The sequence below is a fragment of the Montipora foliosa genome, unplaced genomic scaffold (assembly GCF_036669935.1).
Source record: "Montipora foliosa isolate CH-2021 unplaced genomic scaffold, ASM3666993v2 scaffold_308, whole genome shotgun sequence".
Classification (NCBI taxonomy): Eukaryota; Metazoa; Cnidaria; class Anthozoa; order Scleractinia; family Acroporidae; genus Montipora; species Montipora foliosa.
Window position 1 is genome coordinate 14,056 of NW_027179609.1, and position 24,579 is coordinate 38,634.

At 50.6% G+C, this 24,579-nt stretch overlaps 14 non-coding genes across 14 annotated transcripts; 10 read left to right on the forward strand and 4 right to left on the reverse strand.

Annotated features, from left to right (window-relative positions):
• Window positions 1-770: 770 nt before the first annotated feature.
• LOC137987096 (5S ribosomal RNA) lies at window positions 771-889 on the reverse strand. The gene has a single exon (XR_011120273.1). It is a non-coding gene; the product is annotated as a 5S ribosomal RNA (ribosomal RNA).
• A 265-nt stretch (window positions 890-1,154) lies between these two features.
• Window positions 1,155-1,347, forward strand: LOC137987130 (U2 spliceosomal RNA). The gene has a single exon (XR_011120304.1). It is a non-coding gene; the product is annotated as a U2 spliceosomal RNA (small nuclear RNA).
• A 194-nt stretch (window positions 1,348-1,541) lies between these two features.
• Window positions 1,542-1,705, forward strand: LOC137987104 (U1 spliceosomal RNA). Its single transcript, XR_011120280.1, has one exon. It is a non-coding gene; the product is annotated as a U1 spliceosomal RNA (small nuclear RNA).
• Window positions 1,706-2,679: 974 nt separating this feature from the next.
• Window positions 2,680-2,798, reverse strand: LOC137987101 (5S ribosomal RNA). The gene has a single exon (XR_011120278.1). It is a non-coding gene; the product is annotated as a 5S ribosomal RNA (ribosomal RNA).
• A 266-nt stretch (window positions 2,799-3,064) lies between these two features.
• Window positions 3,065-3,256, forward strand: LOC137987122 (U2 spliceosomal RNA). Its single transcript, XR_011120297.1, has one exon. It is a non-coding gene; the product is annotated as a U2 spliceosomal RNA (small nuclear RNA).
• Window positions 3,257-8,895: 5,639 nt separating this feature from the next.
• LOC137987139 (U2 spliceosomal RNA) lies at window positions 8,896-9,087 on the forward strand. The gene has a single exon (XR_011120312.1). It is a non-coding gene; the product is annotated as a U2 spliceosomal RNA (small nuclear RNA).
• Window positions 9,088-9,281: 194 nt separating this feature from the next.
• LOC137987116 (U1 spliceosomal RNA) lies at window positions 9,282-9,444 on the forward strand. The gene has a single exon (XR_011120291.1). It is a non-coding gene; the product is annotated as a U1 spliceosomal RNA (small nuclear RNA).
• A 975-nt stretch (window positions 9,445-10,419) lies between these two features.
• On the reverse strand, window positions 10,420-10,538 carry LOC137987113 (5S ribosomal RNA). The gene has a single exon (XR_011120288.1). It is a non-coding gene; the product is annotated as a 5S ribosomal RNA (ribosomal RNA).
• Window positions 10,539-10,804: 266 nt separating this feature from the next.
• Window positions 10,805-10,996, forward strand: LOC137987123 (U2 spliceosomal RNA). Its single transcript, XR_011120298.1, has one exon. It is a non-coding gene; the product is annotated as a U2 spliceosomal RNA (small nuclear RNA).
• Window positions 10,997-16,635: 5,639 nt separating this feature from the next.
• LOC137987141 (U2 spliceosomal RNA) lies at window positions 16,636-16,826 on the forward strand. The gene has a single exon (XR_011120313.1). It is a non-coding gene; the product is annotated as a U2 spliceosomal RNA (small nuclear RNA).
• A 194-nt stretch (window positions 16,827-17,020) lies between these two features.
• LOC137987105 (U1 spliceosomal RNA) lies at window positions 17,021-17,184 on the forward strand. Its single transcript, XR_011120281.1, has one exon. It is a non-coding gene; the product is annotated as a U1 spliceosomal RNA (small nuclear RNA).
• Window positions 17,185-18,159: 975 nt separating this feature from the next.
• On the reverse strand, window positions 18,160-18,278 carry LOC137987124 (5S ribosomal RNA). Its single transcript, XR_011120299.1, has one exon. It is a non-coding gene; the product is annotated as a 5S ribosomal RNA (ribosomal RNA).
• A 267-nt stretch (window positions 18,279-18,545) lies between these two features.
• On the forward strand, window positions 18,546-18,737 carry LOC137987125 (U2 spliceosomal RNA). Its single transcript, XR_011120300.1, has one exon. It is a non-coding gene; the product is annotated as a U2 spliceosomal RNA (small nuclear RNA).
• Window positions 18,738-24,376: 5,639 nt separating this feature from the next.
• Window positions 24,377-24,567, forward strand: LOC137987086 (U2 spliceosomal RNA). Its single transcript, XR_011120266.1, has one exon. It is a non-coding gene; the product is annotated as a U2 spliceosomal RNA (small nuclear RNA).
• The last annotated feature ends 12 nt before the right edge of the window (window positions 24,568-24,579 follow it).

Consider the following 24,579-nt stretch of genomic DNA (forward strand, 5'->3'; position numbering starts at 1 on the left):
GCGAGAGGACGTGTTTTTATTTCAGCCGCATCGATTTCCATCGATAGACGAGTGAGACAAGAAAATGCCAGCGGGTCGAGCTCTTATCCTCGTGCATCGTTTCGAAAACGTAAGTGGATGTGTGTTTGTACTGCTCCATCGCGATAGATTTCTTTTGCGTTGTGTTATGTTGCGTTCTGGAGAGCCCGTTTGCATTGAGTAACTGAGGACCCGCCAGATCAGTTGGCGTTACATTTCTGTGGCCAACACTTTGTGGTTTTCTCTATGTTATCAGTTAATTGGATTGTTATCATAAAAAGTAAATCTTTCATGGTCAGGATAGTGTCTTATCGGCCCTTTGAATACGTACTGTCCGTGTTGAGCAGGGGAACAGTAAGACTTTGAAGTGCGCTACGTCACGTAAGTCACGTTTTCGCAGGATCAATGTTGTAGTGTTGTAGCCTTCGTTGTATGCATATCATCCGGGCTAGGTTAACTTCCATCTAATGCATAACAGTGCATGCATTTTTTACTTGTCGTATCCTGTTCTTTGCTCACACGAAAAGATACGTTTCATGTCATAAACGTTGGATTGATAAGATCTCGCGCGCACGCGCTCCCTTGGGAATACAAGTTCCACTTTCTCGTGTGAACTATTTTGTTTTTGTTGTATGTCTCATCTTTGACATATCGTTGGCATGTTGTGTTCAAAAAACCTGGTTTGGAATGTTCTTTCATTAAAGGAAACTGAGATTTTTTGAGATAATCAAGTGTACAGAAGGAAAAAGGGAAGCCTACAACACGGGGTATTCCCAGGCGGTCTCCCATCCAAGTACTAACCCCGCCCGACAGGGCTTAACTTCGGTGATCGGACGAGAACCGGTGTTTTCCCTGTGGTATGGTCGTAGCAAGTAATTCGCCGTGAAAATTAACTTTGTATAAGGGAAAATAAAAACGAGGTCAGAGCAAGCACAATGTGCATTTGTCCTCTTGCCGTCAACGCAAGTGCCATGCAATGCTGGTCCTGCTGCCCACTGTACAAGGGCGATCGTTGTGTGCGCCTCGCTTTCAGGTTGGCTTTGGGCATTCCTTCCTTGGCACGGATTGTAATCGGACCACCATATCTCGTGGCCATGAGACTGGGAGCACCTTGTCCGCTGTGAGCATTTACGGGCATCGCTTCTCGGCCTTTTGGCTAAGATCAAGTGTAGTATCTGTTCTTATCAGCTTAATATCTGATACCGCTGCTCATCGAGCAGCTCATATATTAAACTGATTTTTGGAACTGGGCCGTGGAAAAGAGGCTTGCCTCGTCCCGGCCACGGGTTGCCTCGGTATAGCACTACCTCCGAGCGTGGCCCACTTCCCTCTGGGGAAGAAATAATCAAGTGAAAGCAGAACAAATGACCAAGCAACCAACCTTCACATTCTCTTCTCTTTTCTAGGTAGCATAGCAGCGAGTGGACAGCACGACACGACAGGACGAGGAGCACGTGACCCCCATTACCACATGGTATGCGCAGACAAGTTGCGTTTTGCGGTTCCGGAGAGGTTGAAAAGGCATACTTACCTGACGCGGGAGGCACTGTGATCAGGGAGGCAGTCCTCTCAAGGTGAGGCTCTTTCATTGCACTTCGATTGGGTTGACCCTTGCGATTACCCCAAATGTGGGTAACTCGAGCGTATAATTTCTGGTAGTGGGGACCTGCGTTCGCGCTAGTCCCCGCACCAAACCCCGGTGGCAAAGTTGGCTAATGGGAAGGTTTGTTGGTAACGTTTCAGGCAGGGCAGGGAAGGAGATGCGGTGGCGGTGTAAGGACTAAGGAAGGTGAGTTGTATTTGTGAATTCCACTGCTGAAATTGTAGGTGAATGTTCCGTACTTGGTGCACTGCAAAACTGTGATTTTATTTCTTTCATTCTTGGCCGTAGAGAGAGCGAGAGGACGTGTTTATTTCAGCCGCATCGATTTCCATCGATAGACGAGTGAGACAAGAAAATGCCAGCGGGTCGAGCTCTTATCCTCGTGCATCGTTTCGAAAACGTAAGTGGATGTGTGTTTGTACTGCTCCATCGCGATAGATTTCTTTTGCGTTGTGTTATGTTGCGTTCTGGAGAGCCCGTTTTGCATTGAGTAACTGAGGACCCGCCAGATCAGTTGGCGTTACATTTCTGTGGCCAACACTTTGTGGTTTCTCTATGTTATCAGTTAATTGGATTGTTATCATAAAAAGTAAATCTTTCATGGTCAGGATAGTGTCTTATCGGCCCTTTGAATACGTACTGTCCGTGTTGAGCAGGGAACAGTAAGACTTTGAAGTGCGCTACGTCACGTAAGTCACGTTTTCGCAGGATCAATGTTGTAGTGTTGTAGCCTTCGTTGTATGCATATCATCCGGGCTAGGTTAACTTCCATCTAATGCATAACAGTGCATGCATTTTTTACTTGTCGTATCCTGTTCTTTGCTCACACGAAAAGATACGTTTCATGTCATAAACGTTGGATTGATAAGATCTCGCGCGCACGCGCTCCCTTGGGAATACAAGTTCCACTTCTCGTGTGAACTATTTGTTTTTGTTGTATGTCTCATCTTTGACATATCGTTGGCATGTTGTGTTCAAAAAACCTGGTTTGGAATGTTCTTTCATTAAAGGAAACTGAGATTTTTTGAGATAATCAAGTGTACAGAAGGAAAAAGGGAAGCCTACAACACGGGGTATTCCCAGGCGGTCTCCCATCCAAGTACTAACCCCGCCCGACAGGGCTTAACTTCGGTGATCGGACGAGAACCGGTGTTTTCCCTGTGGTATGGTCGTAGACAAGTAATTCGCCGTGAAAATTAACTTTGTTATAAGGAAAATAAAAACGAGGTCAGAGCAAGCACAATGTGCATTTGTCCTCTTGCCGTCAACGCAAGTGCCATGCAATGCTGGTCCTGCTGCCCACTGTACAAGGGCGATCGTTGTGTGCGCCTCGCTTTCAGGTTGGCTTTGGGCATTCCTTCCTTGGCACGGATTGTAATCGGACCACCATATCTCGTGGCCATGAGACTGGGAGCACCTTGTCCGCTGTGAGCATTTACGGGCATCGCTTCTCGGCCTTTTGGCTAAGATCAAGTGTAGTATCTGTTCTTATCAGCTTAATATCTGATACGCTGCTCATCGAGCAGCTCATATATTAAACTGATTTTTGGAACTGGGCCGTGGAAAAGAGGCTTGCCTCGTCCCGGCCACGGGTTGCCTCGGTATAGCACTACCTCCGAGCGTGGCCCACTTCCCTCTGGGGAAGAAATAATCAAGTGAAAGCAGAACAAATGACCAAGCAACCAACCTTCACATTTCTCTTCTCTTTTCTAGGTAGCATAGCAGCGAGTGGACAGCACGACACGACAGGACGAGGAGCACGTGACCCCCATTACCACATGGTATGCGCAGACAAGTTGCGTTTTTGCGGTTCCGGAGAGGTTGAAAAGGCATACTTACCTGACGCGGGTTTTTATTATCTGCCAGGTTCGTGCCTTTCCTTGTGGTACGCGTAAGTTCCGTATTGGAATTGGAGTGTGGGGACAAGCGTTTTTGGGATTTGTGGTAAGATTTTTGATTCCTGAGTTTTACTGGTGACCCTCCTGGGGACTTATGCTTGGCGTCCTGCCATAACCCAGGGTAGCCAGTCTTTCTGTTCCCTTCCTGGGAGCTTTGCTTTCCGGGGGGACTGTTTTTTCTCTTTTTCCCTTTTCATCATGCCTCTTGCGGCCTTTAAGAGGACAGTAGTCCTCGACCTTTCCGATGTTCCAACCTCTGTTCCCAGGGCGGAACTTGTTACAGCCATCAAGGGAAAGTTCACCCCCTTTGTGATTGACAGTATTCAGTTTGTTCCCGTAAAACTGGTTCAGATTACTTTCGCTGACCCAAAATGTAAAAATATTGTTGAAGGTTATGATTTTGTCACTTTAGCTGGTGCTAAGTGCAAAGTCATGTATGCTGGGCCTCGAGCTCAAAATGTTATGTTGTATCACTATCCCTTTGAGGAGAGTGATGATCGCCTCCGGCCCTACTTTTCCTCGTACGGGAAGGTGGAGACGATAAGGCACCAGCATTACCCGGGTGACCCTGCAATCTGCACTGGAGCCCGTATCATCAAAATGGTTCGTTCTGGCCGGATCCCTCGTAATCTGGACATTGCTGGATATAAATGTAAGGTGTGGTATGTGGGTCAGCCGGCCGAATGTGATATCTGTCGTGGGGAACACCTCACCAAAAACTGTGACTTGCGCGGGAAGTGCCGCAGGTGTCGGGAGCCTGGTCACATGGCCAGGGATTGCCCAACCCCCCCAATGCCTGGGGGAACCCACCATCTTCGCCTGCGACCCCCGCCCATCCGTCCGCTTCACTTGTTGTTGGTGCCACTCCCCCGGAGTCGCTGCCTCCCCTCCTGGATGTCAGTTCTGGTCCTGAGGACCTTCCCACTTCTCCTGCAAGCTCTGACCATGAGGACTCTGGGGACGAGGGGGTAACCCTTCGTCCTCCTGCCCCCACGCAACCTGGTATTTCAAGTTGGGGTTCCCACACCGACCTCAGGGACAATGAGTTATCCCCCCTGGTACTCCACCCATGGCCTCTCCTGCCACCAGTAAATGTTAAGGAGGGTGCGGCCCTCCCTAAAACGGTAATGGTGGGTCCTCGACGCGCGTGCAGGTGGCTGCCTCCCCCGCCGCTGCGTCTGATGGTTTGGCTGCGCCACAGAGTAATACAATGTTAACACTAGTAGTAACGTAGTTGGTGTAATGGACAATACTACTATAGTTAATGGAAAAGAAATGGAAATGGATAATAGTAATAATGTAGTTACTGGAAAAGAAATGACAAATAATGCTGTAGTTAATGGAAAAGAAATGGAAATGGATAATAGTAATAATGGAAAAGAAATGGATACGAATGATAATGAACTAGTTAATGAGACTGAATACAGTCAAAGTATATTTAGTGACGATGACCCTTTAACGGGCATCAATGTAACCCCTGTAAATACCCCACAGGTTCTATCTCTGTCTCCCGTAATGGTTAACGAGGTCGAGCTGACTGATTCACCAGTCACTAAGCGTGGACTTTCGGATGTTGAGGCTTCCTCTGATGATCAGGTCAAGTCTAAGAAGAAAGCGAAGAAACCTCTTCCTGGTTCTGCGGTCCCCGGCCGCTCGAAGTCTGGAAAGGGCAGGGAGTCTGGGAGGGCTGTTCATTCTGGCCTTCCCTCCTTGGCTCCCCCTGCCCCGGTTCGGAGCCGTCGCTCCTAGTTGTGCTGTCTCTCTCTTTCTTCTCAGTTATGGCTCTCTCTATCCTCTCCTTAAACACCAATGGTCTCAGGGACTCGTCCAAGCGCGCTGGTGTTCTGCACTGGTTACGTTCCTTTCCTCAGGTCCCTGACATTGTCTGCCTACAAGAGGGCCCACTGCTCTTCAGACAGTGAATGTCAGTCTGGTTTCGTTCATCTGGTTTTAATGCAGTTGCTTCTGTTGGCTCTGCACACTCTTGTGGTTGCATCATTTTATTCCGCCCCACGGTCACCCTTACGAGCTCTTGGTGTGACACCGCTGGGCGTGTTGTTTTTTGCCACTTTACCCATTCTGGGCACCCGTTTCGTATCTGCTGTCTCTACGCCCCCAATCGCAACCCAGCCCGTGACGACTTCCTGGACGACGTCTCGTCTTGGGTTGATCCCACCTATCCGACCTTCCTTGCCGGGGACTTTAACACTGTGTTCGACCGCGCCCTCGATCGTCGGGGCTCCAATGTCTCTGACACTTCCCGCGAAAGTACTGCTACCTTAAAACGTCTTTTTGACTCCTGCTGTTGTCTGGACATTTGGAGGCACCTGCATCCTTCCGATTCTGCCTTCTCTTGGACTCGCTCAGACGGCCTTATGGCCTCCCGTATTGATCTCATTGGTGCCCCGTACTCCTGTTACCATCAGTCTTGACTTGCGATATTATTCCTTGTCCGTTTTCGGATCACTGTGGTGTGGTGCTTTCTTGTAGTGTCCCAGACATTGCTGCTCCTGGGACAGTTTCTGGAAGCTCAACATTTCTGTCCTCAATGATGAGGACTATATCCAGCATATCACTAATTTTTGGTCCGTTTGGAGGCAGTCCATGCTGTCCTTCCCGTCACTAGCTAAGTGGTGGGATAAGGGCAAGAGCCAAATCAAAGGCCTCACAATTAAATATTGCGCTGAGCGCTCGAAAGAAAACATCGCAGTGTCGAGACCTCCTTGGCCGACTAGCTGGGCATCTTAAGAACCGTGTTGATGCCGGTTTCACCTCCTGTGTTGAGCCGTACCATTCTACCCTGTCTGCCCTTGCTGCCCTAGACCTCGAGGCAGCTCGGGGAGCCCAAGTCCGTGCTCGGGCCAATGGGTTGAGGAAGGTGAAACCTCCTCGGCCTTTTTCTTCCGTCTGGAAAAGAAGCGTGCCGCCGACCGACTTATTTCAGCACTTCGATGCGATGATGGCACAGTGGTCTCGAGTTCAAAGGACCTATGCCAGGCTTTTGCTTCCTTTTATTCTAACTTGTTTAGTGCCGAGCCTACTGACGGGGACGTGGCTCTTTCCCTGCTCGACGCCCTCACCTCCACCTTGTCCGCCGACCAGGCTCAACAGTGTGATGGTCCTCTCCAGTCGGAGGAGTGTTATACTGCTTTATGTGGGATGGCTCGAGGCAAGACCCCGGGCTTGGATGGCCTCCCTATGGAGTTTTATGTCAAATTCTGGCCGGTGCTCGGACAGGACCTCGTGCTCGTCCTGAACTCATGTTATGAGGCTGGCACTCTCAGCCTCTCTCAGCGTCGAGGCATCATTTCTCTCATCTTTAAGACGGGTGACCGGCTGAACCCTCGTAACTGGCGGCCAATTTCCCTCCTTAGTGTGGACTACAAGCTCGCTGCCCGCGTCATCGCTGGGCGTCTCCTGAAGGTTATTCATGCCGTGGTGGCTGAGGATCAAACCTGTGGTGTCCCCGGTCGTTATATTGGTGAGAACGTCGCTTATCTCCGAGACATGGTCCATTACGCCACGCAATCCGGGTCTCCTTGTGCCATCCTCTCGCTCGACCAAGAAAAAGCGTTTGATCGCGTTGATTGGTCCTTTCTGCATGCCACCCTCTGCAGAATGGGTTTCCAAACCTCCTTTCTGCGCTGGATCCGCCTTTTCTATAATGCTGTTCAGAGTGCTGTCATTGTTAACGGTCATGTCTCAAACTTTTTCAGTCTCACACGGGGGGTGCGTCAAGGCTGCCCCCTCGCACCTTTGCTGTATGTTATGGTCGCTGAGGTCTTGGCCGCCAATATTCGAGCAAATCCCGCCATTACTGGACCTTTGCTGCCTGGACTGCCCTCACCGCTCTCTCCAATTTCCCAGTACGCGGATGACACATCGCTCATCTTGTCCTCCGATGCCTCCATTAGGGCTGTTTTTGACACCTACACAAGGTATGAGCTTGGTTCTGGATCCAAGCTCAACCTGACAAAGTCTCGCGGCTTGTGGCTGGGGTCTTGGGCTGGCCGAACTGACCCCCCTGTCCCTCTCGACTGGACATCTTCTAAGCTTAAAATCCTCGGAGTCTTCATTGGCCCGCATGACATTGATGAACTAATTGGCGGCCTCGGATAGAGGCTGTGGAACGCGTCCTCTCCTCCTGGCGTCAGCGCTCCTTGTCTTTTCATGGCAAGGCTTTGGTCATCAATTGCCTGGCCCTCGCCAGGGTTTGGTATGTGGCATCCCTGGTCCACATGCCCCCCTGGGTACTTAAAGAACTTAACTCCCTTGTTTTCTCATTCTTCTGGAAAACCAAGCGGGAGCTCGTTGCACGTGCTGTGGTCGTTCAGCCCACATCGCTGGGAGGTTTCTCGGTGGTGGACATTAAGCTCAAGGTTTGGTCGCTTCTGGGTCAGTGGGTCAAACGGTCTACTTTGTCCTCGTCAAGCTGGTCCTCCTTTGTGTCGTACTGGTTTCAATCGTGTTTTGCTGCCTCCTCTCTTGATGTTTTCTCCCGTCCCGCTGCCTTCGACAGGTCCCTGTTACCGCCATTTTACTCCTCTTTGCTTTTGGCCTGGGAGTCGCTTGGTGGCTCTTTTTCCCCCTCCCGGGGAACTTTGGTTTTCGCATCCTCTGACCCTCACGTTGTCGCCTCCGTGGCTTTTTTTCTCTGCCAAAGTCGGTTACCAGTTTCTTTTATCCTGTTCCTCTGTCACACCGCACTGTGTAGTTAAGTTCTTTCCCTCCTTTGGGGACCTTTACTGGTATGATACGTGGCGCCAGTTCCACTTCTTTGATTTTGACCGCTTTGTTGTTGATTTCTCCTGGAAGGTAGCTCATGGTGTGATTTACACTGCTGAGCGTCTTCTCTCTTTTGGTTTATCTGTCTCCTCCGCTTGTTTTTGTGGTCCTGTCGTCGAGTCACTGTCGCATTTGCTCTTTGTGTGTCCCCTTGCTCAAAGTGTTGTTGGTTGGCTACAGTCCCTCCTTTTTCATTTCTCGCCTATGTGTCCTGTGCTTGAGCGTCGCCATTTACTTTTTGGTTTCAATTCCACTGAGCTTCACGCAGTGCCCAAAGTCTTCAGTTACCTGTTGTGTGCCTGTAAGTTTCACATCTGGCTGGCCCGCAATGACTACCGCTTTCGTTCTGTCAACCTGGGGCCCTCGCCGTCATTGAGGGAGCAAAGGCCCGTGTCAAGTTCCACCTCCCCTTGCTCTTCAAGCGTTTTTCAACCCGGAGACGTCGACGTTATTTTGCCCGCCAGTGGGGGGCGGATGGAGTCATCGCCTCTATGTTTCCAACAAGCTCGTTTTTCGCTTCGGGCCACCTGCTTAATTCACCCTCTGTACCACCTGATTTGCTTAGTTTTATTTCGCCTCTGTCGCCTAATACTGGTGACCAATGCCTCAGGCGTTGGATGAGTCTGTCGACTGGTGACCTTTGGTCTGCCATTCACCCGCTGCTCATCGAGCAGCTCATATATTAAACTGATTTTTGGAACTGGGCCGTGGAAAAGAGGCTTGCCTCGTCCCGGCCACGGGTTGCCTCGGTATAGCACTACCTCCGAGCGTGGCCCACTTCCCTCTGGGGAAGAAATAATCAAGTGAAAGCAGAACAAATGACCAAGCAACCAACCTTCACATTCTCTTCTCTTTTCTAGGTAGCATAGCAGCGAGTGGACAGCACGACACGACAGGACGAGGAGCACGTGACCCCCATTACCACATGGTATGCGCAGACAAGTTGCGTTTTGCGGTTCCGGAGAGGTTGAAAAGGCATACTTACCTGACGCGGGAGGCACTGTGATCAGGGAGGCAGTCCTCTCAAGGTGAGGCTCTTTCATTGCACTTCGATTGGGTTGACCCTTGCGATTACCCAAATGTGGGTAACTCGAGCGTATAATTTCTGGTAGTGGGGACCTGCGTTCGCGCTAGTCCCCGCACCAAACCCCGGTGGCAAAGTTGGCTAATGGGAAGGTTTGTTGGTAACGTTTCAGGCAGGGCAGGGAAGGAGATGCGGTGGCGGTGTAAGGACTAAGGAAGGTGAGTTGTATTTGTGAATTCCACTGCTGAAATTGTAGGTGAATGTTCCGTACTTGGTGCACTGCAAAACTGTGATTTTATTTCTTTCATTCTTGGCCGTAGAGAGAGCGAGAGGACGTGTTTATTTCAGCCGCATCGATTTCCATCGATAGACGAGTGAGACAAGAAAATGCCAGCGGGTCGAGCTCTTATCCTCGTGCATCGTTTCGAAAACGTAAGTGGATGTGTGTTTGTACTGCTCCATCGCGATAGATTTCTTTTGCGTTGTGTTATGTTGCGTTCTGGAGAGCCCGTTTTGCATTGAGTAACTGAGGACCCGCCAGATCAGTTGGCGTTACATTTCTGTGGCCAACACTTTGTGGTTTCTCTATGTTATCAGTTAATTGGATTGTTATCATAAAAAGTAAATCTTTCATGGTCAGGATAGTGTCTTATCGGCCCTTTGAATACGTACTGTCCGTGTTGAGCAGGGAACAGTAAGACTTTGAAGTGCGCTACGTCACGTAAGTCACGTTTTCGCAGGATCAATGTTGTAGTGTTGTAGCCTTCGTTGTATGCATATCATCCGGGCTAGGTTAACTTCCATCTAATGCATAACAGTGCATGCATTTTTTACTTGTCGTATCCTGTTCTTTGCTCACACGAAAAGATACGTTTCATGTCATAAACGTTGGATTGATAAGATCTCGCGCGCACGCGCTCCCTTGGGAATACAAGTTCCACTTTCTCGTGTGAACTATTTTGTTTTTGTTGTATGTCTCATCTTTGACATATCGTTGGCATGTTGTGTTCAAAAAACTGGTTTGGAATGTTCTTTCATTAAAGGAAACTGAGATTTTTTGAGATAATCAAGTGTACAGAAGGAAAAAGGGAAGCCTACAACACGGGGTATTCCCAGGCGGTCTCCCATCCAAGTACTAACCCCGCCCGACAGGGCTTAACTTCGGTGATCGGACGAGAACCGGTGTTTTCCCTGTGGTATGGTCGTAGACAAGTAATTCGCCGTGAAAATTAACTTTGTTATAAGGGAAATAAAAACGAGGTCAGAGCAAGCACAATGTGCATTTGTCCTCTTGCCGTCAACGCAAGTGCCATGCAATGCTGGTCCTGCTGCCCACTGTACAAGGGCGATCGTTGTGTGCGCCTCGCTTTCAGGTTGGCTTTGGGCATTCCTTCCTTGGCACGGATTGTAATCGGACCACCATATCTCGTGGCCATGAGACTGGGAGCACCTTGTCCGCTGTGAGCATTTACGGGCATCGCTTCTCGGCCTTTTGGCTAAGATCAAGTGTAGTATCTGTTCTTATCAGCTTAATATCTGATACGCTGCTCATCGAGCAGCTCATATATTAAACTGATTTTTGGAACTGGGCCGTGGAAAAGAGGCTTGCCTCGTCCCGGCCACGGGTTGCCTCGGTATAGCACTACCTCCGAGCGTGGCCCACTTCCCTCTGGGGAAGAAATAATCAAGTGAAAGCAGAACAAATGACCAAGCAACCAACCTTCACATTTCTCTTCTCTTTTCTAGGTAGCATAGCAGCGAGTGGACAGCACGACACGACAGGACGAGGAGCACGTGACCCCCATTACCACATGGTATGCGCAGACAAGTTGCGTTTTTGCGGTTCCGGAGAGGTTGAAAAGGCATACTTACCTGACGCGGGTTTTTATTATCTGCCAGGTTCGTGCCTTTCCTTGTGGTACGCGTAAGTTCCGTATTGGAATTGGAGTGTGGGGACAAGCGTTTTTGGGATTTGTGGTAAGATTTTTGATTCCTGAGTTTTACTGGTGACCCTCCTGGGGACTTATGCTTGGCGTCCTGCCATAACCCAGGGTAGCCAGTCTTTCTGTTCCCTTCCTGGGAGCTTTGCTTTCCGGGGGGACTGTTTTTTCTCTTTTTCCCTTTTCATCATGCCTCTTGCGGCCTTTAAGAGGACAGTAGTCCTCGACCTTTCCGATGTTCCAACCTCTGTTCCCAGGGCGGAACTTGTTACAGCCATCAAGGGAAAGTTCACCCCCTTTGTGATTGACAGTATTCAGTTTGTTCCCGTAAAACTGGTTCAGATTACTTTCGCTGACCCAAAATGTAAAAATATTGTTGAAGGTTATGATTTTGTCACTTTAGCTGGTGCTAAGTGCAAAGTCATGTATGCTGGGCCTCGAGCTCAAAATGTTATGTTGTATCACTATCCCTTTGAGGAGAGTGATGATCGCCTCCGGCCCTACTTTTCCTCGTACGGGAAGGTGGAGACGATAAGGCACCAGCATTACCCGGGTGACCCTGCAATCTGCACTGGAGCCCGTATCATCAAAATGGTTCGTTCTGGCCGGATCCCTCGTAATCTGGACATTGCTGGATATAAATGTAAGGTGTGGTATGTGGGTCAGCCGGCCGAATGTGATATCTGTCGTGGGGAACACCTCACCAAAAACTGTGACTTGCGCGGGAAGTGCCGCAGGTGTCGGGAGCCTGGTCACATGGCCAGGGATTGCCCAACCCCCCCAATGCCTGGGGGAACCCACCATCTTCGCCTGCGACCCCCGCCCATCCGTCCGCTTCACTTGTTGTTGGTGCCACTCCCCCGGAGTCGCTGCCTCCCCTCCTGGATGTCAGTTCTGGTCCTGAGGACCTTCCCACTTCTCCTGCAAGCTCTGACCATGAGGACTCTGGGGACGAGGGGGTAACCCTTCGTCCTCCTGCCCCCACGCAACCTGGTATTTCAAGTTGGGGTTCCCACACCGACCTCAGGGACAATGAGTTATCCCCCCTGGTACTCCACCCATGGCCTCTCCTGCCACCAGTAAATGTTAAGGAGGGTGCGGCCCTCCCTAAAACGGTAATGGTGGGTCCTCGACGCGCGTGCAGGTGGCTGCCTCCCCCGCCGCTGCGTCTGATGGTTTGGCTGCGCCACAGAGTAATACAATGTTAACACTAGTAGTAACGTAGTTGGTGTAATGGACAATACTACTATAGTTAATGGAAAAGAAATGGAAATGGATAATAGTAATAATGTAGTTACTGGAAAAGAAATGACAAATAATGCTGTAGTTAATGGAAAAGAAATGGAAATGGATAATAGTAATAATGGAAAAGAAATGGATACGAATGATAATGAACTAGTTAATGAGACTGAATACAGTCAAAGTATATTTAGTGACGATGACCCTTTAACGGGCATCAATGTAACCCCTGTAAATACCCCACAGGTTCTATCTCTGTCTCCCGTAATGGTTAACGAGGTCGAGCTGACTGATTCACCAGTCACTAAGCGTGGACTTTCGGATGTTGAGGCTTCCTCTGATGATCAGGTCAAGTCTAAGAAGAAAGCGAAGAAACCTCTTCCTGGTTCTGCGGTCCCCGGCCGCTCGAAGTCTGGAAAGGGCAGGGAGTCTGGGAGGGCTGTTCATTCTGGCCTTCCCTCCTTGGCTCCCCCTGCCCCGGTTCGGAGCCGTCGCTCCTAGTTGTGCTGTCTCTCTCTTTCTTCTCAGTTATGGCTCTCTCTATCCTCTCCTTAAACACCAATGGTCTCAGGGACTCGTCCAAGCGCGCTGGTGTTCTGCACTGGTTACGTTCCTTTCCTCAGGTCCCTGACATTGTCTGCCTACAAGAGGGCCCACTGCTCTTCAGACAGTGAATGTCAGTCTGGTTTCGTTCATCTGGTTTTAATGCAGTTGCTTCTGTTGGCTCTGCACACTCTTGTGGTTGCATCATTTTATTCCGCCCCACGGTCACCCTTACGAGCTCTTGGTGTGACACCGCTGGGCGTGTTGTTTTTTGCCACTTTACCCATTCTGGGCACCCGTTTCGTATCTGCTGTCTCTACGCCCCCAATCGCAACCCAGCCCGTGACGACTTCCTGGACGACGTCTCGTCTTGGGTTGATCCCACCTATCCGACCTTCCTTGCCGGGGACTTTAACACTGTGTTCGACCGCGCCCTCGATCGTCGGGGCTCCAATGTCTCTGACACTTCCCGCGAAAGTACTGCTACCTTAAAACGTCTTTTTGACTCCTGCTGTTGTCTGGACATTTGGAGGCACCTGCATCCTTCCGATTCTGCCTTCTCTTGGACTCGCTCAGACGGCCTTATGGCCTCCCGTATTGATCTCATTGGTGCCCCGTACTCCTGTTACCATCAGTCTTGACTTGCGATATTATTCCTTGTCCGTTTTCGGATCACTGTGGTGTGGTGCTTTCTTGTAGTGTCCCAGACATTGCTGCTCCTGGGACAGTTTCTGGAAGCTCAACATTTCTGTCCTCAATGATGAGGACTATATCCAGCATATCACTAATTTTTGGTCCGTTTGGAGGCAGTCCATGCTGTCCTTCCCGTCACTAGCTAAGTGGTGGGATAAGGGCAAGAGCCAAATCAAAGGCCTCACAATTAAATATTGCGCTGAGCGCTCGAAAGAAAACATCGCAGTGTCGAGACCTCCTTGGCCGACTAGCTGGGCATCTTAAGAACCGTGTTGATGCCGGTTTCACCTCCTGTGTTGAGCCGTACCATTCTACCCTGTCTGCCCTTGCTGCCCTAGACCTCGAGGCAGCTCGGGGAGCCCAAGTCCGTGCTCGGGCCAATGGGTTGAGGAAGGTGAAACCTCCTCGGCCTTTTTCTTCCGTCTGGAAAAGAAGCGTGCCGCCGACCGACTTATTTCAGCACTTCGATGCGATGATGGCACAGTGGTCTCGAGTTCAAAGGACCTATGCCAGGCTTTTGCTTCCTTTTATTCTAACTTGTTTAGTGCCGAGCCTACTGACGGGGACGTGGCTCTTTCCCTGCTCGACGCCCTCACCTCCACCTTGTCCGCCGACCAGGCTCAACAGTGTGATGGTCCTCTCCAGTCGGAGGAGTGTTATACTGCTTTATGTGGGATGGCTCGAGGCAAGACCCCGGGCTTGGATGGCCTCCCTATGGAGTTTTATGTCAAATTCTGGCCGGTGCTCGGACAGGACCTCGTGCTCGTCCTGAACTCATGTTATGAGGCTGGCACTCTCAGCCTCTCTCAGCGTCGAGGCATCATTTCTCTCATCTTTAAGACGGGTGACCGGCTGAACCCTCGTAACTGGCGGCCAATTTCCCTCCTTAGTGTGGACTACAAGCTCGCTGCCCGCGTCATCGCTGGGCGTCTCCTGAAGGTTATTCATGCCGTGGTGGCTGAGGATCAAACCTGTGGTGTCCCCGGTCGTTATATTGGTGAGAACGTCGCTTATCTCCGAGACATGGTCCATTACGCCACGCAATCCGGGTCTCCTTGTGCCATCCTCTCGCTCGACCAAGAAAAAGCGTTTGATCGCGTTGATTGGTCCTTTCTGCATGCCACCCTCTGCAGAATGGGTTTCCAAACCTCCTTTCTGCGCTGGATCCGCCTTTTCTATAATGCTGTTCAGAGTGCTGTCATTGTTAACGGTCATGTCTCAAACTTTTTCAGTCTCACACGGGGGGTGCGTCAAGGCTGCCCCCTCGCACCTTTGCTGTATGTTATGGTCGCTGAGGTCTTGGCCGCCAATATTCGAGCAAATCCCGCCATTACTGGACCTTTGCTGCCTGGACTGCCCTCACCGCTCTCTCCAATTTCCCAGTACGCGGATGACACATCGCTCATCTTGTCCTCCGATGCCTCCATTAGGGCTGTTTTTGACACCTACACAAGGTATGAGCTTGGTTCTGGATCCAAGCTCAACCTGACAAAGTCTCGCGGCTTGTGGCTGGGGTCTTGGGCTGGCCGAACTGACCCCCCTGTCCCTCTCGACTGGACATCTTCTAAGCTTAAAATCCTCGGAGTCTTCATTGGCCCGCATGACATTGATGAACTAATTGGCGGCCTCGGATAGAGGCTGTGGAACGCGTCCTCTCCTCCTGGCGTCAGCGCTCCTTGTCTTTTCATGGCAAGGCTTTGGTCATCAATTGCCTGGCCCTCGCCAGGGTTTGGTATGTGGCATCCCTGGTCCACATGCCCCCCTGGGTACTTAAAGAACTTAACTCCCTTGTTTTCTCATTCTTCTGGAAAACCAAGCGGGAGCTCGTTGCACGTGCTGTGGTCGTTCAGCCCACATCGCTGGGAGGTTTCTCGGTGGTGGACATTAAGCTCAAGGTTTGGTCGCTTCTGGGTCAGTGGGTCAAACGGTCTACTTTGTCCTCGTCAAGCTGGTCCTCCTTTGTGTCGTACTGGTTTCAATCGTGTTTTGCTGCCTCCTCTCTTGATGTTTTCTCCCGTCCCGCTGCCTTCGACAGGTCCCTGTTACCGCCATTTTACTCCTCTTTGCTTTTGGCCTGGGAGTCGCTTGGTGGCTCTTTTTCCCCCTCCCGGGGAACTTTGGTTTTCGCATCCTCTGACCCTCACGTTGTCGCCTCCGTGGCTTTTTTTCTCTGCCAAAGTCGGTTACCAGTTTCTTTTATCCTGTTCCTCTGTCACACCGCACTGTGTAGTTAAGTTCTTTCCCTCCTTTGGGGACCTTTACTGGTATGATACGTGGCGCCAGTTCCACTTCTTTGATTTTGACCGCTTTGTTGTTGATTTCTCCTGGAAGGTAGCTCATGGTGTGATTTACACTGCTGAGCGTCTTCTCTCTTTTGGTTTATCTGTCTCCTCCGCTTGTTTTTGTGGTCCTGTCGTCGAGTCACTGTCGCATTTGCTCTTTGTGTGTCCCCTTGCTCAAAGTGTTGTTGGTTGGCTACAGTCCCTCCTTTTTCATTTCTCGCCTATGTGTCCTGTGCTTGAGCGTCGCCATTTACTTTTTGGTTTCAATTCCACTGAGCTTCACGCAGTGCCCAAAGTCTTCAGTTACCTGTTGTGTGCCTGTAAGTTTCACATCTGGCTGGCCCGCAATGACTACCGCTTTCGTTCTGTCAACCTGGGGCCCTCGCCGTCATTGAGGGAGCAAAGGCCCGTGTCAAGTTCCACCTCCCCTTGCTCTTCAAGCGTTTTTCAACCCGGAGACGTCGACGTTATTTTGCCCGCCAGTGGGGGGCGGATGGAGTCATCGCCTCTATGTTTCCAACAAGCTCGTTTTTCGCTTCGGGCCACCTGCTTAATTCACCCTCTGTACCACCTGATTTGCTTAGTTTTATTTCGCCTCTGTCGCCTAATACTGGTGACCAATGCCTCAGGCGTTGGATGAGTCTGTCGACTGGTGACCTTTGGTCTGCCATTCACCGCTGCTCATCGAGCAGCTCATATATTAAACTGATTTTTGGAACTGGGCCGTGGAAAAGAGGCTTGCCTCGTCCCGGCCACGGGTTGCCTCGGTATAGCACTACCTCCGAGCGTGGCCCACTTCCCTCTGGGGAAGAAATAATCAAGTGAAAGCAGAACAAATGACCAAGCAACCAACCTTCACATTCTCTTCTCTTTTCTAGGTAGCATAGCAGCGAGTGGACAGCACGACACGACAGGACGAGGAGCACGTGACCCCCATTACCACATGGTATGCGCAGACAAGTTGCGTTTTGCGGTTCCGGAGAGGTTGAAAAGGCATACTTACCTGACGCGGGAGGCACTGTGATCAGGGAGGCAGTCCTCTCAAGGTGAGGCTCTTTCATTGCACTTCGATTGGGTTGACCCTTGCGATTACCCCAAATGTGGGTAACTCGAGCGTATAATTTCTGGTAGTGGGGACCTGCGTTCGCGCTAGTCCCCGCACCAAACCCGGTGGCAAAGTTGGCTAATGGGAAGGTTTGTTGGTAACGTTTCAGGCAGGGCAGGGAAGGAGATGCGGTGGCGGTGTAAGGACTAAGGAAGGTGAGTTGTATTTGTGAATTCCACTGCTGAAATTGTAGGTGAATGTTCCGTACTTGGTGCACTGCAAAACTGTGATTTTATTTCTTTCATTCTTGGCCGTAGAGAGAGCGAGAGGACGTGTTTATTTCAGCCGCATCGATTTCCATCGATAGACGAGTGAGACAAGAAAATGCCAGCGGGTCGAGCTCTTATCCTCGTGCATCGTTTCGAAAACGTAAGTGGATGTGTGTTTGTACTGCTCCATCGCGATAGATTTCTTTTGCGTTGTGTTATGTTGCGTTCTGGAGAGCCCGTTTTGCATTGAGTAACTGAGGACCCGCCAGATCAGTTGGCGTTACATTTCTGTGGCCAACACTTTGTGGTTTCTCTATGTTATCAGTTAATTGGATTGTTATCATAAAAAGTAAATCTTTCATGGTCAGGATAGTGTCTTATCGGCCCTTTGAATACGTACTGTCCGTGTTGAGCAGGGAACAGTAAGACTTTGAAGTGCGCTACGTCACGTAAGTCACGTTTTCGCAGGATCAATGTTGTAGTGTTGTAGCCTTCGTTGTATGCATATCATCCGGGCTAGGTTAACTTCCATCTAATGCATAACAGTGCATGCATTTTTTACTTGTCGTATCCTGTTCTTTGCTCACACGAAAAGATACGTTTCATGTCATAAACGTTGGATTGATAAGATCTCGCGCGCACGCGCTCCCTTGGGAATACAAGTTCCACTTTCTCGTGTGAACTATTTTGTTTTTGTTGTATGTCTCATCTTTGACATATCGTTGGCATGTTGTGTTCAAAAAACCTGGTTTGGAATGTTCTTTCATTAAAGGAAACTGAGATTTTTTGAGATAATCAAGTGTACAGAAGGAAAAAGGGAAGCCTACAACACGGGGTATTCCCAGGCGGTCTCCCATCCAAGTACTAACCCCGCCCGACAGGGCTTAACTTCGGTGATCGGACGAGAACCGGTGTTTTCCCTGTGGTATGGTCGTAGACAAGTAATTCGCCGTGAAAATTAACTTTGTTATAAGGGAAAATAAAAACGAGGTCAGAGCAAGCACAATGTGCATTTGTCCTCTTGCCGTCAACGCAAGTGCCATGCAATGCTGGTCCTGCTGCCCACTGTACAAGGGCGATCGTTGTGTGCGCCTCGCTTTCAGGTTGGCTTTGGGCATTCCTTCCTTGGCACGGATTGTAATCGGACCACCATATCTCGTGGCCATGAGACTGGGAGCACCTTGTCCGCTGTGAGCATTTACGGGCATCGCTTCTCGGCCTTTTGGCTAAGATCAAGTGTAGTATCTGTTCTTATCAGCTTAATATCTGATACGCTGCTCATCGAGCAGCTCATATATTAAACTGATTTTTGGAACTGGGCCGTGGAAAAGAGGCTTGCCTCGTCCCGGCCACGGGTTGCCTCGGTATAGCACTACCTCCGAGCGTGGCCCACTTCCCTCTGGGGAAGAAATAATCAAGTGAAAGCAGAACAAATGACCAAGCAACCAACCTTCACATTTCTCTTCTCTTTTCTAGGTAGCATAGCAGCGAGTGGACAGCACGACACGACAGGACGAGGAGCACGTGACCCCCATTACCACATGGTATGCGCAGACAAGTTGCGTTTTTGCGGTTCCGGAGAGGTTGAAAAGGCATACTTACCTGACGCGGGTTTTTATTATCTGCCAGGTTCGTGCCTTTCCTTGTGGTACGCGTAAGTTCCGTATTGGAATTGGAGTGTGGGGACAAGCGTTTTTGGGATTTGTGGTAAGATTTTTGATTCCTGAGTTTTACTGGTGACCCTCCTGGGGACTTATGCTTGGCGTCCTGCCATAACCCAGGGTAGCCAGTCTTTCTGTTCCCTTCCTGGGAGCTTTGCTTTCCGGGGGGACTGTTTTTTCTCTTTTTCCCTTTTCATCATGCCTCTTGCGGCCTTTAAGAGGACAGTAGTCCTCGACCTTTCCGATGTTCCAACCTCTGTTCCCAGGGCGGAACTTGTTACAGCCATCAAGGGAAAGTTCACCCCCTTTGTGATTGACAGTATTCAGTTTGTTCCCGTAAAACTGGTTCAGATTACTTTCGCTGACCCAAAATGTAAAAATATTGTTGAAGGTTATGATTTTGTCACTTTAGCTGGTGCTAAGTGCAAAGTCATGTATGCTGGGCCTCGAGCTCAAAATGTTATGTTGTATCACTATCCCTTTGAGGAGAGTGATGATCGCCTCCGGCCCTACTTTTCCTCGTACGGGAAGGTGGAGACGATAAGGCACCAGCATTACCCGGGTGACCCTGCAATCTGCACTGGAGCCCGTATCATCAAAATGGTTCGTTCTGGCCGGATCCCTCGTAATCTGGACATTGCTGGATATAAATGTAAGGTGTGGTATGTGGGTCAGCCGGCCGAATGTGATATCTGTCGTGGGGAACACCTCACCAAAAACTGTGACTTGCGCGGGAAGTGCCGCAGGTGTCGGGAGCCTGGTCACATGGCCAGGGATTGCCCAACCCCCCCAATGCCTGGGGGAACCCACCATCTTCGCCTGCGACCCCCGCCCATCCGTCCGCTTCACTTGTTGTTGGTGCCACTCCCCCGGAGTCGCTGCCTCCCCTCCTGGATGTCAGTTCTGGTCCTGAGGACCTTCCCACTTCTCCTGCAAGCTCTGACCATGAGGACTCTGGGGACGAGGGGGTAACCCTTCGTCCTCCTGCCCCCACGCAACCTGGTATTTCAAGTTGGGGTTCCCACACCGACCTCAGGGACAATGAGTTATCCCCCCTGGTACTCCACCCATGGCCTCTCCTGCCACCAGTAAATGTTAAGGAGGGTGCGGCCCTCCCTAAAACGGTAATGGTGGGTCCTCGACGCGCGTGCAGGTGGCTGCCTCCCCCGCCGCTGCGTCTGATGGTTTGGCTGCGCCACAGAGTAATACAATGTTAACACTAGTAGTAACGTAGTTGGTGTAATGGACAATACTACTATAGTTAATGGAAAAGAAATGGAAATGGATAATAGTAATAATGTAGTTACTGGAAAAGAAATGACAAATAATGCTGTAGTTAATGGAAAAGAAATGGAAATGGATAATAGTAATAATGGAAAAGAAATGGATACGAATGATAATGAACTAGTTAATGAGACTGAATACAGTCAAAGTATATTTAGTGACGATGACCCTTTAACGGGCATCAATGTAACCCCTGTAAATACCCCACAGGTTCTATCTCTGTCTCCCGTAATGGTTAACGAGGTCGAGCTGACTGATTCACCAGTCACTAAGCGTGGACTTTCGGATGTTGAGGCTTCCTCTGATGATCAGGTCAAGTCTAAGAAGAAAGCGAAGAAACCTCTTCCTGGTTCTGCGGTCCCCGGCCGCTCGAAGTCTGGAAAGGGCAGGGAGTCTGGGAGGGCTGTTCATTCTGGCCTTCCCTCCTTGGCTCCCCCTGCCCCGGTTCGGAGCCGTCGCTCCTAGTTGTGCTGTCTCTCTCTTTCTTCTCAGTTATGGCTCTCTCTATCCTCTCCTTAAACACCAATGGTCTCAGGGACTCGTCCAAGCGCGCTGGTGTTCTGCACTGGTTACGTTCCTTTCCTCAGGTCCCTGACATTGTCTGCCTACAAGAGGGCCCACTGCTCTTCAGACAGTGAATGTCAGTCTGGTTTCGTTCATCTGGTTTTAATGCAGTTGCTTCTGTTGGCTCTGCACACTCTTGTGGTTGCATCATTTTATTCCGCCCCACGGTCACCCTTACGAGCTCTTGGTGTGACACCGCTGGGCGTGTTGTTTTTTGCCACTTTACCCATTCTGGGCACCCGTTTCGTATCTGCTGTCTCTACGCCCCCAATCGCAACCCAGCCCGTGACGACTTCCTGGACGACGTCTCGTCTTGGGTTGATCCCACCTATCCGACCTTCCTTGCCGGGGACTTTAACACTGTGTTCGACCGCGCCCTCGATCGTCGGGGCTCCAATGTCTCTGACACTTCCCGCGAAAGTACTGCTACCTTAAAACGTCTTTTTGACTCCTGCTGTTGTCTGGACATTTGGAGGCACCTGCATCCTTCCGATTCTGCCTTCTCTTGGACTCGCTCAGACGGCCTTATGGCCTCCCGTATTGATCTCATTGGTGCCCCGTACTCCTGTTACCATCAGTCTTGACTTGCGATATTATTCCTTGTCCGTTTTCGGATCACTGTGGTGTGGTGCTTTCTTGTAGTGTCCCAGACATTGCTGCTCCTGGGACAGTTTCTGGAAGCTCAACATTTCTGTCCTCAATGATGAGGACTATATCCAGCATATCACTAATTTTTGGTCCGTTTGGAGGCAGTCCATGCTGTCCTTCCCGTCACTAGCTAAGTGGTGGGATAAGGGCAAGAGCCAAATCAAAGGCCTCACAATTAAATATTGCGCTGAGCGCTCGAAAGAAAACATCGCAGTGTCGAGACCTCCTTGGCCGACTAGCTGGGCATCTTAAGAACCGTGTTGATGCCGGTTTCACCTCCTGTGTTGAGCCGTACCATTCTACCCTGTCTGCCCTTGCTGCCCTAGACCTCGAGGCAGCTCGGGGAGCCCAAGTCCGTGCTCGGGCCAATGGGTTGAGGAAGGTGAAACCTCCTCGGCCTTTTTCTTCCGTCTGGAAAAGAAGCGTGCCGCCGACCGACTTATTTCAGCACTTCGATGCGATGATGGCACAGTGGTCTCGAGTTCAAAGGACCTATGCCAGGCTTTTGCTTCCTTTTATTCTAACTTGTTTAGTGCCGAGCCTACTGACGGGGACGTGGCTCTTTCCCTGCTCGACGCCCTCACCTCCACCTTGTCCGCCGACCAGGCTCAACAGTGTGATGGTCCTCTCCAGTCGGAGGAGTGTTATACTGCTTTATGTGGGATGGCTCGAGGCAAGACCCCGGGCTTGGATGGCCTCCCTATGGAGTTTTATGTCAAATTCTGGCCGGTGCTCGGACAGGACCTCGTGCTCGTCCTGAACTCATGTTATGAGGCTGGCACTCTCAGCCTCTCTCAGCGTCGAGGCATCATTTCTCTCATCTTTAAGACGGGTGACCGGCTGAACCCTCGTAACTGGCGGCCAATTTCCCTCCTTAGTGTGGACTACAAGCTCGCTGCCCGCGTCATCGCTGGGCGTCTCCTGAAGGTTATTCATGCCGTGGTGGCTGAGGATCAAACCTGTGGTGTCCCCGGTCGTTATATTGGTGAGAACGTCGCTTATCTCCGAGACATGGTCCATTACGCCACGCAATCCGGGTCTCCTTGTGCCATCCTCTCGCTCGACCAAGAAAAAGCGTTTGATCGCGTTGATTGGTCCTTTCTGCATGCCACCCTCTGCAGAATGGGTTTCCAAACCTCCTTTCTGCGCTGGATCCGCCTTTTCTATAATGCTGTTCAGAGTGCTGTCATTGTTAACGGTCATGTCTCAAACTTTTTCAGTCTCACACGGGGGGTGCGTCAAGGCTGCCCCCTCGCACCTTTGCTGTATGTTATGGTCGCTGAGGTCTTGGCCGCCAATATTCGAGCAAATCCCGCCATTACTGGACCTTTGCTGCCTGGACTGCCCTCACCGCTCTCTCCAATTTCCCAGTACGCGGATGACACATCGCTCATCTTGTCCTCCGATGCCTCCATTAGGGCTGTTTTTGACACCTACACAAGGTATGAGCTTGGTTCTGGATCCAAGCTCAACCTGACAAAGTCTCGCGGCTTGTGGCTGGGGTCTTGGGCTGGCCGAACTGACCCCCCTGTCCCTCTCGACTGGACATCTTCTAAGCTTAAAATCCTCGGAGTCTTCATTGGCCCGCATGACATTGATGAACTAATTGGCGGCCTCGGATAGAGGCTGTGGAACGCGTCCTCTCCTCCTGGCGTCAGCGCTCCTTGTCTTTTCATGGCAAGGCTTTGGTCATCAATTGCCTGGCCCTCGCCAGGGTTTGGTATGTGGCATCCCTGGTCCACATGCCCCCCTGGGTACTTAAAGAACTTAACTCCCTTGTTTTCTCATTCTTCTGGAAAACCAAGCGGGAGCTCGTTGCACGTGCTGTGGTCGTTCAGCCCACATCGCTGGGAGGTTTCTCGGTGGTGGACATTAAGCTCAAGGTTTGGTCGCTTCTGGGTCAGTGGGTCAAACGGTCTACTTTGTCCTCGTCAAGCTGGTCCTCCTTTGTGTCGTACTGGTTTCAATCGTGTTTTGCTGCCTCCTCTCTTGATGTTTTCTCCCGTCCCGCTGCCTTCGACAGGTCCCTGTTACCGCCATTTTACTCCTCTTTGCTTTTGGCCTGGGAGTCGCTTGGTGGCTCTTTTTCCCCCTCCCGGGGAACTTTGGTTTTCGCATCCTCTGACCCTCACGTTGTCGCCTCCGTGGCTTTTTTTCTCTGCCAAAGTCGGTTACCAGTTTCTTTTATCCTGTTCCTCTGTCACACCGCACTGTGTAGTTAAGTTCTTTCCCTCCTTTGGGGACCTTTACTGGTATGATACGTGGCGCCAGTTCCACTTCTTTGATTTTGACCGCTTTGTTGTTGATTTCTCCTGGAAGGTAGCTCATGGTGTGATTTACACTGCTGAGCGTCTTCTCTCTTTTGGTTTATCTGTCTCCTCCGCTTGTTTTTGTGGTCCTGTCGTCGAGTCACTGTCGCATTTGCTCTTTGTGTGTCCCCTTGCTCAAAGTGTTGTTGGTTGGCTACAGTCCCTCCTTTTTCATTTCTCGCCTATGTGTCCTGTGCTTGAGCGTCGCCATTTACTTTTTGGTTTCAATTCCACTGAGCTTCACGCAGTGCCCAAAGTCTTCAGTTACCTGTTGTGTGCCTGTAAGTTTCACATCTGGCTGGCCCGCAATGACTACCGCTTTCGTTCTGTCAACCTGGGGCCCTCGCCGTCATTGAGGGAGCAAAGGCCCGTGTCAAGTTCCACCTCCCCTTGCTCTTCAAGCGTTTTTCAACCCGGAGACGTCGACGTTATTTTGCCCGCCAGTGGGGGGCGGATGGAGTCATCGCCTCTATGTTTCCAACAAGCTCGTTTTTCGCTTCGGGCCACCTGCTTAATTCACCCTCTGTACCACCTGATTTGCTTAGTTTTATTTCGCCTCTGTCGCCTAATACTGGTGACCAATGCCTCAGGCGTTGGATGAGTCTGTCGACTGGTGACCTTTGGTCTGCCATTCACCGCTGCTCATCGAGCAGCTCATATATTAAACTGATTTTTGGAACTGGGCCGTGGAAAAGAGGCTTGCCTCGTCCCGGCCACGGGTTGCCTCGGTATAGCACTACCTCCGAGCGTGGCCCACTTCCCTCTGGGGAAGAA